Genomic DNA, 9556 nt, shown 5'->3' on the forward strand with positions numbered 1-9556 from the left:
GGCCGTGTCCAGGCTCAGGGCTGCGTTTGGCTCGGCCACAGCCTCGTTGTGCAGGGCGGGGAAGGCACGAAACCTCCTGGCCTCCTTTGACTTGAGAGAGGTTACCGAAGGGAAAAGCACCCCTAATGACCCGCGCTGTTACTGGCTGCTCGGGGAGCCACAGCAGAGCTGGGCAGATCAGAGGAGCTCCGTGCAAACAGCTCCGTCATCCTGCCCCGCGGCTGCCCTGCACCACCCTTATCTCTCCCAGACTGGGGCAGCTCCCGAGCAGAAGCTGCCCAGCGTGCCAAATTTGCAGGCAAACACTCATTAGGGGCTGGGTGGAGCCAACCAAGCCCCAACTCCTCGAGGGCCACCCCGAACCGCAGCAAAGCCGGGCTGCGGCACCAGCCTGGGCTGTCAGCACCGAGCAGGACGAGCTTCGGCACCGCAGGTCGCAGCCGGGGCTTGGCCGTGCCTCGGAGAAAATCTCTTGCGGGGAGAAAAGAAAGGAGCTGCCCTCCGGCCGGCTGCACAGCTCCCACTGCACTCAGCAGCGAGTCCCGTGTCCCTAAACCCTGCTCCAAACAAGCCAGGGGAAGGCGATTGCTGCCCGTGGCGAGCGGGGTGAGTTCGTGCAGTGCCTGCAGTGAGTCACCCGGAGCTCTCCTGGGCTGTTTGCTCAGGGCCGTTTTGCAGGCTCTGGGGAAGAACCGCCTGGAAGAGATGCTGCCGAGAGCTGCCCCGGCTGGCAGAGAAACCCCGGATCACTTTTACAGGCTGGAGAGCCTTTAAAAACCCAAACGAGGCCACTTGCATGTGTTTGTCTTGTCTGCCAGCTTGGGCTTTAGCGCAGGAAATGTGGCCAAGGAGATTTCTTTAAACAGAAAGAGACCCTGCCCGGGGGGGTGCAAGGATCTGGGGCCAGATCCTGCTCGGTGCAGGCTGCCAGTGGCTGGGGGCCCTCCCTGTGTCCCAGCGGTGATCCTGGCGGTGCCCCCCCGGGGGCCACGAGCAGCACCTGCCCTCCTCAGGCTGCTTTGCCAACGCGCCCAGCCCTGGCTGCATCCTGCAGCAGCTGCAGGGGCTCTGCCCGGCTCCTGGGGGGGCTGAAACGCAGGCAGTGCCCACAACAGCTCGGGGGGGGCCATGGGGGTGACCCCGCTGCTTGCTCAAATCGCTCCCCGGGGGCCTTCCTGGCCAGGCTGCCGCTCCCTCGGGACGCCGCAGCAATGCCGCTTGTTATTCACAGAGCCCACGCGGCTGCGTTTCTGCCCGGGCTCCAGGCAGTGCCCTGGCTGTCTCTAACGAGTGTGAAGCCTTTCTAAAACTTTCCGGCGAGCTGACAAAGTCCTCCGTGATGTAGCGGTCCCAAGTATTTGCTTGATCTGCTGTTGCCACACATTCTTCCGAGAACAAACACGCAGAGCGACGCGCGCACGTCATTCTCCTCCGGAGAGCTGGCTCCTTTTCTCTGGTTATAAACCAAAGCTGACAAGTGTCAGCCCTCCTGCCAAATTTGCACTGACTGGCATTCTCATGAGTGTTGGTCAAACAGTGAAATCCATTCATTTGTCTAAAAGCAAACCAACAGCATTCTCCTTGTCTCAGGCTGGAACAAAGCCTGTGCCTGTCTGCTCCCAGCGCCCTTCCCGCGCGCTGGGGCACCGGGCGCTGCCCCCCCGGCCCTGTGGGGCAGCACGGCCACAGCCCCGGCCCCTCCAGCACTGCTCGGTGGGGAGCTTTAAGGGAGACCTTCGGGCAAAACCAGAAACCTGAAATCTTGGTGTGTTTCGAGGCGGGGAGGTGGCAAGGCAGGTGCTCTCGATGGGCTCTGCGGGGTCACTGCGCCTCGCTGCTCCCCTCCACCCCCAGTGGAGCAGCCCCTTGGCAGCCCAGAACCACGTCCCCGTTCCCAGGACCCACATCGGTCCCGGTGCACCCCAGGGCTTCTCTCTGCAGCCGGTGGGTGCTGGGTGCTGCCCCGGGGTGCTCCCAGCTGAGAGCAGCATCAGCGCCCGCTGCTAGGGCTGCCGGCTGTGCGTGCGCGCCTCGTGTTCGGTGAAGTGCTTCTGAGTGCGATGCTTCAGCTCCAGACCAGCAACAGATTGAGCAACAGAAGCATCTCTCTCTGTTGTGGAGCCTTCAGGAAGCTGTGGGTTGTTTTCTTTTTTTCTCTCTTTTTTTTTTTTTTTAAGATGTTGGGGATGTGCTGGGAGGAGAGCAGAAAGCAGGGAGAGCGCGGTGCAGGCCCGCAGCTCCTGCGAGCAGCCTGGCGCTCAGCTGAGACAAGAGATGGCTCTGAAGGCCGGGCCATGAGTATTGCTGCTCCTGCAGCCCTTTGGAGCAGGATCCTGACTGCTGGAGCTGGGCATTGCCCCACTGAGCACTGCAGGAGGGGACACCTGGGCGGCATCACCCTCCAAACCAGCACCCATCCCGCCGGCGGCGGTGGCGGCGGTGAGGACGGGAGGTGACGGGGGTCTCTCCGTCTCCCATTTCCATCTCGCTTTGATGCGAGCCCTCCCATCTTCCCGCAGGCAGCACGGAATTGTTTGTCGCTTCACTGGGAGCCCAGCGCCATGGGTTGCTGGGGCAAAGCAAAGCTTTTGTCTCAGCCCCGCGCTCCAGCTGGCGTTCGCATGAGGCTGGCGAGCGCAACTCAGCCCAAACAATGCTGGAGCCCCGCCAGCGCGCCGGGGCATCCTGAACCCCCGGCGGCTCCTCGCACGGCCTGTGTGTGGTACGGGGCTGGGCAGGGGCGTGTCAGGGGGCTGGGGGTCCTGCTGACAGCTCCCCCCCCCTCCCCAGGCCTTGGCTCTGCCCCCCCTTGCACGGAGCCCGGCACGCTGCAGGCTGGGGGGCAGCGGGTACCCGGCTGTGCGCGGCGCTTTGGAGAGCCACCCGTCAGGTTGTGCCCCGTGCTGGGCACTGCGTCCCGTTTTTGGTGATGGAAATGTGGTTTTGTGGTTGCTGGAAAGCGCTGGCAGGGCCTTGGTTCGTGTGGGATGGGAAGAGCCCAGGCAGGGCCAGCCCTGAGCCTGCCACGCACCTGGGCACGGGCTCCCTCTGCTCTGCTGAAGGGGGGACGAAGAGAATGGAAAATCCTCAGCAGCTGCACGAGGCTGGCCCTGTGTGGAGATGGGCCGGGTGGTGTGAAGTCAGGGCTGTCCTTTTCTGCAGCTTTTTTGCAGCTTTTCTGCAGCCCCCTCAGCCCATTCTGCCCCACCGTGGGGCTCCCTGAGTCACCCGTGGGTGACCAGAAGCCGCCTCGTGCCTCTCACAGCGGCTCCTGGTGTGCTGGGCAGCTCGGAGTGAGTCCCAAAAGCTCCCTGCTTCGGTCCTAAATCACCTAAATCACCCGATTTAGGGTCAGGCTGTGAAGCAGGGATTATCGAGCCGAGGACTGGGGTGTGCTGGGGCGGAGGGGTGCTGCCCACCCACGGGGCAGCGACCCCGGCCCACCCGTGAGAGCGGAGAGCCCCACGAGAGGCAGCAGCAGCGGCTTGGGGCGAGCGGTGGGATCGCTGCCACGGGCTTGAATAGGCATTATTCCTCCAAAGGGAGACCACAACACGGCTCCTACCCGGGAGATGCTCGCTGCGACCGAAACCGATGCTGAGCTGCCGCTGAAACCCGGCCCAGGCTGAGCCCCAGACAAAGGCGCGCGGCTCTGGCGTATCGGTGGCGAACGGCTTCCTGCCGAAAAGCTCTCCAAATCACGGGGGGCAGCTTGTTGTGACATTTGCTTAGCCACAGAGAACGGCTCGAGAGTGCTCGGCTCGGGGACTGAGCAAACTCGGAGCAGCCGCGGTGCTGAGCGCTGGGGGAGGATGAGGATGGGGCCGGGCGGGAGGGCAGCGCTGCGGGGCCGGGCACATCAGGGGCTCCCCCCGGCCCCTTTCTGCTCCCCCCGGCCCCTCTCCGCTCTCCCCCGGCCTCTTTGTCCCGCCTGGCACCGCGCAGAGCCCCCCAGGGCTGTGGGAGAGGGGTCCGGGCACCCCCGGCTGCGGGGGTCGGCATCGCCCCAGTGCCGGGTGGGGGGCTCCGGGCACCGGGTGGGGGGCTCCGGGCACCGGGTGGGGGCCTCTGGGCACCGGGAGGAGGACACCGGGCACCGGGCGAGTGGCACCGGGCTCCGGGCTCCAAGCACCGGGCACCGTGCGGGGGGCTCCGGGGGCTGCGGCTCTGCCCGGAGCCGGTGGAGCCCGGCAGCGGCAGCCCCCCCGCAGCAGCAGCCGGGCCCGGGCCGTGCTGAACTCTGCGGGCTCTGCTTTGCTTTGCTTTGCTTCCTTTTTTTTTTTTTTTTTTTTTTTTTTTTTCCCTTTCCCCAGACCTAAAGCGTGTTGTGTCAGGTTGGTCGTGACACTGCAGGGCTGTTTTCCTTTCTCTTGCTATCGCTGCTATCAAGTAGGAGTTAACAGCTCTTGTTTATACAATGACTATCTGGCCAGAGGCTGATTTAATACCTCCCACTTCTTTTAAGTGCAAATAGACTCTAATGTGTGTATTAGGCTACTTGAATGGCTGCTCTGGTGAAATACTCGCTTTCCAAATAACTTATCTGCAGTCAGCGCTGGGGAGAGGGGAGAGCAAACTTCTTTAGAGTTTAGCAATAATAAAAAGAAAACAATCCGCTTAATATTTCCCTATTTGCTTGGCTCAGCCTTTAGTCACGCCGAGCCTCGGAGGCTTCCAGCCACCGGAGCCCTCTGACGGGTTTGCGGGACCGCTCCCGCAGCCCCCCCGCAGCCCCTCCGCAGCCCCCCGGAGGCTGCTGGCAGGAGGAGAGCGGCAGTCATCCCATCCCCATCCCATCCCATCCCATCCCATCCCATCCCATCCCATCCCATCCCATCCCATCCCATCCCATCCCATCCCATCCCATCCCATCCCATCCCATCCCATCCCATCCTCATCCCCATCCCCATCCCATCCCCATCCCCATCCCCATCCCCATCCCCATCCCCATCCCATCCCCATCCCCATCCCCATCCCCATCCCCATCCCCATCCCCATCCCCATCCCATCCCTATTCCCATCCCCATCCCATCCCCATCCCCATCCCCATCCCCATCCCCATCCCATCCCTATTCCCATCCCATCCCATCCCATCCCCATCCCCATCCCATCCCCATCCCCATCCCATCCCGGAGCGAAACTGCCGGCTTTCTGCTGAGTCACAGCCACCGGGGAACGGGGAGAGCAATTACAGCCGAAAACTGGGAAGGCATCCCAAACAAATTGGTTATAATTAACACGTAGAAGAATAACACCAGTAATACCATTAGCAGGCCCAAAAGCCATTTGCAATATAATATCTATAATTAGACAGCGCACAGCGAAGCCGGGGCTGAGCTGCTGCCCTGGGAGGGGAGGGCAGGTGGGTGCTGGGGGGCTCGGGAGGTGGTGAGCACCCACCCCAGGGAGTCCCAGGCCTGATCCCTTCGTCTCCTCCTCGTGTTGGTCCCGAGCTCGTGGCCAGATCGATGTGATGAGCTGGGGCTGTCCTGGCACAGGGACCTGGCTCCAAGCCTCAGCTCAGCTCCCCTGAGCTGCCCCTGCTGCCACGGGGCTGTCTGGGGGTTGCCCTACTGTGGGTACCTGTGAGCTCAGAGGTTATGGGATTTTCCATGGGAAACCTGCCTGGGACCTCGAGGGAAGTCCACGGCCCCTTCCCAAGCCAAAATGACCTTGCCTCTGCTGCCGGTCGTACCCATTACCCCTCTCACCCCTCCTGTCCTAAGTTTGGGGGGATGGAGGAGAAAGGTTCAGCTTTTGAGGCTCAGGCCCTCGCTCGGTGCCAGCACGAGGTCGTGGCACATCCCCAGCAGCTTCCCACCCGCCGGGCGCCTCTGCCTGGGCAGCCCCCGGCCGCGGCAGCGCAGCCCAGAGCCTGGGCTGGGCGGCACGGGTATTGCCCAAGCAGATCCCGTGGATGAGGGTGAGGTCAACGGGAGCTTTGCTTGTGAAAGGACCGGGTAATCGGGGCCTGTCGTGACAGCACCAGCTCCCGATGCGCTCCTCTGGCCGCCGGGCGAGGCTGTGGCCCCTCGCAGGGCACTGAGCGAATTTAGGGTTAGGGGCAGGGGCTGCAGGGGGGGCTCAGGGGGACGCCCCTGGCTGCCAGGCACAGCCCTGCCCACGCTTATATGCACTCCTTGCGGTGTCCGTGTCCTGCCACCGCTTCCCTTGGCTTTATTTTTGGTTCTTTTTCGGTTTTACTTCCTGCAGGAAAGCCGGAGCTCAAAAGTTCTGCTGAAAGGTTTGGTAAAAAACACCACATTTACAGGCTGGGGTGAAACGAGGTGTCTGAGCGCATCGGAAGAGAAAGCAGCCCAGCCTGGGAAATGCTGGGGGCCCGCAGGAGGCTGGCGGTGCCCGTGCTGGGTTCGAGGGTTCAAAGCACCCCAAGGGGAAGTCCCCAAAGAGCCCCAGCAGCTCCCAGTGCTCCCAGTCCCCAGGCTGCAGGCACGGCCCCGCTGGTGCCAGGAGCAGCCGCCCGCGCTGAGGGGGGGCTGCGAAACCTCACTGCCAAGAGCAGATAAAACCCACAGAGCTTCCCCACGAAGCCAAATAAACTTGCTGATAGCTCGCCCAGCTCCCCTCGCTCGGTCATTAGTATGCGTTTCGCTGCCTTTCCAGCTCTGAAATCCTTGTTTAGATAAACTTGAAAGCTAAAGGAAATTTGGCAGGCAGGGTCCTGCCCTGCGCGGAGGGCAGATAGTGTCACCTGAAATGTAAACACGAGCTATTGACTGGGGCCGGGACCGGCTTGTCAACGATAAAGCCACCTCACGGGGTGGCTGCCTTCACACAGCCGCACACAATGAGCGCCGCTTTCATGTTTGGCGAGTTAATCTATTAACGTCGGCCAGGAAATGAGATGGGAACAGAAGCGACTCAGTTACCGGCGGGGCGTGCGTGTGTGTGTGTGTGTGTGTGCAGGTTTCTCCTCTTCCCCCCCCCCCCCAAACCCCTCGCCGCCTCCCCTGCATCCTAATGGCAAATCGGGGCTGATGAAGCTGTCCTGGCCCCTTCCAGGATTAACGGGGAGGCACGAGGGGAAGGTTAAAAGATAGGGAAGGAAAGCCCAACATCTTGGTTCAGGGCCCCGCAGCGGTGCTGGGGGCAGCCTGCGAGCAGCCAGGGGTTGGATTTTGGGGCAGGGCGAGCAGCGGGCACAGCGGGGACCCAAAGGGGACGGGGCCTGGTGGCTCCTTCCCTGCAGATGCCGATTGCGCAGGGGAAGCGTGGCTGGGTTTCCCTGAAAGGGTGGCGTTGCGGTGGGTCCGCTCGGTGTCACAACACCCCCGGCTCGGGAGCCGTGCCCGGGCTTTCTCCCCGAGCGGGGTGGGTGAGGACGTCCCCGTTTCCCTTCCCCATTTCCCTTCCCGTGGCTGTGAGACCTCGCGGGGTGCCGTGGCCTCAAGCACGCAGCACGGCTCGGCCAAGCCACGTGTGGGACCTTCAGGGGGACCTTGCATCACCCCAGAGACCCCAAAACCGCCTGTCTCTGGAGTGCTCGGCCCTACAACCCTTGGGGCATGTGGAGGACAAGGGGCAGGAGCGGGCTGGGGCTCCCCTGCTGACCCCACACCTCGAGCACGGTGCCCGTCGGGCTGGGAGGGGAGGCAGCCGCTCCTCCTGCCGAGGCTTCCTCTGAGATCGTTACGAAAAAAATCTCAGGGAAAGGAAAAAAAAAAAAAAAAACAACTTATGGGAAAAGATCATGGTTTCTAATTGGGATGTGCAAATATCAATTTAAGCAGATTTTAAATCAATATGAACCAGAACATTTCCTTTCACCCCTAATTGTTCTTTCCTTTTTTTTTTTTTTTTTTTTTTTTCTTCTTCAACCAGGTGAGCTTTAATAACCTAAAATAAAACATCTGCTATTTCAGTGCAGTCCTAGCGTGAGGAATATCAATTAACGAGAGGCATTCTTGGTCGTCTGAGTTCACCACAACAGCGCTGGCTGGATGGAAATGTGAAGAAAATTACAACCTTTTCGGGGAAACCATTAAATAAAAATCAGAATTTGTCCATAAATACCGCTGGGGGAGGGAAGCAGCTCGTCTAATGCCTTCTATTTTCAGCAGCGGAACCGAATTTCCCGCGTCCCTTCCCTGTCCCCTTTTTCCACCCCATTGGGGCCCAGGAAGCACCAGGGGCTGTGGGGCCGGCCCCATCCCAGCTCCCGGTGCCGCACGGTGTGGGGTGGCCGTGGGTCACCGCGCCGGGATGGGGACCCTGTGGGTGCCCAGCACCCGTGGGAGATCGGCCGTGGGTGCTTTTCCCCCCATGGGGGGCATTTCTCAGGGGCTTTTCTCATCTTTGGGGGATGGAAGCAGGACGGCAAGAGCCATGGGGCAGGGCTGGCCCCGTGGGAACCCCATAACGCTGCTGGGCTTCACCCCAACCTGATGGGCACAGGGCGAGGAGCGATGGGCAACCGAGTGCCCAGCAGGTTGCGTGGGCTTGTAGGGCTCAGCACCATCGGGGGAGCTTCTAGGGGGCTGCTGGGGGGCTGCTGGGGGGCTGGGACCTTTGTGGTGGGGTGGGTGTGGTGGTGGGACTGATGGGCCCTTGTAGCCCCCCAGGAGCAGCGGGAGCCTTATGGGATGGGCAGGGGGTTCTCCAGGCTGCCCTTGGTCCTGTGCCGCTCCTCGGGGTGCTGGCGGCCTCGGGAGCCCCGGCTGGGGGGCCCCAAGCACGGTGGGCAGGGGGTGCCCCAGGGTCGGTGGTGGGTGCTGGGGGCCGGGCTCTGGCACACTGAGTCCTGCTGGGATCTGCTGGCAGCCACCGCCAGCTCCCCGCCGTGACAAACTAAAAATAAGAATTGAAAATGAAATAAAAATGTAAAAAAAAAAAGAAATAAAAAATAAAATAAAACTAAAAAAAAAAAAAAATAAAAAAGTAAAATTAGAATAAAATAAAAATTAAAAAGGAAATAAAAATAAAATTAAAAAAAGAAATAAAAATAAAATAAAAATTAAAAAATAAGAAATTAAAATAAATAATAAAATGAGAATAAAATAGAATTTTAAAAATAAATAAAAATAAAATAAAAATAAAGAATAAAAATAAAATAAAACATTAAAATTAGAATAAAATAAAATTAAAAAAAAAAATAAATTACAAAAAAATAAAAAGGGGGGGATTATAAAAGCAGCGGGAAGGCGGAAGGCGGGGGGGGAGGCGAGGAGCCGCTGCCATCCGCACAGGGGGGGCTGGGGTTGGGGGGGGGGGGGGCAGCAGCGCGGAGGCTCCGGCTCCGCTTTGCGAATCCGGCCCGGGTTTTGCGGCGCGCCCCCTGGCCCCACGTGGGGCACGGCGGCCCCGGGCGCGGCGGCCAATGGGAAGGGGGCGCGCGGGCAGCGCCCGGCCCCGCCACGGGGCGCGCGGCAACCGGCGGGGGGGGGGGCAAGGGGCGGCCCCCGGCCCCCTCGGGACCCCCCCGGGGACCCCCCCAGGGACCCCCCGGGACCCCCCCTGGGGTGCCCGGGGCTGCACCGCCAGGGGGTCCCCGGCCCCCCGGTACCGACCCGGGAGGGGGGGGGGGGGGGGGGAGCAG

General features: G+C 61.1%; 1 long non-coding RNA gene across 1 annotated transcript; it reads left to right on the top strand.

Moving 5' to 3' along the window:
- The first annotated feature begins 339 nt into the window (after positions 1 to 339).
- Positions 340 to 8049, top strand: LOC311442741. The gene is made up of 2 exons (XR_014696818.1): positions 340 to 606; positions 7843 to 8049. It is a non-coding gene; the product is annotated as an uncharacterized lncRNA (long non-coding RNA).
- The last annotated feature ends 1507 nt before the right edge of the window (positions 8050 to 9556 follow it).

Source organism: Aythya ferina (genome assembly GCF_964211825.1).
Source record: "Aythya ferina genome assembly, chromosome: 11".
Lineage (NCBI taxonomy): Eukaryota > Metazoa > Chordata > Aves > Anseriformes > Anatidae > Aythya > Aythya ferina.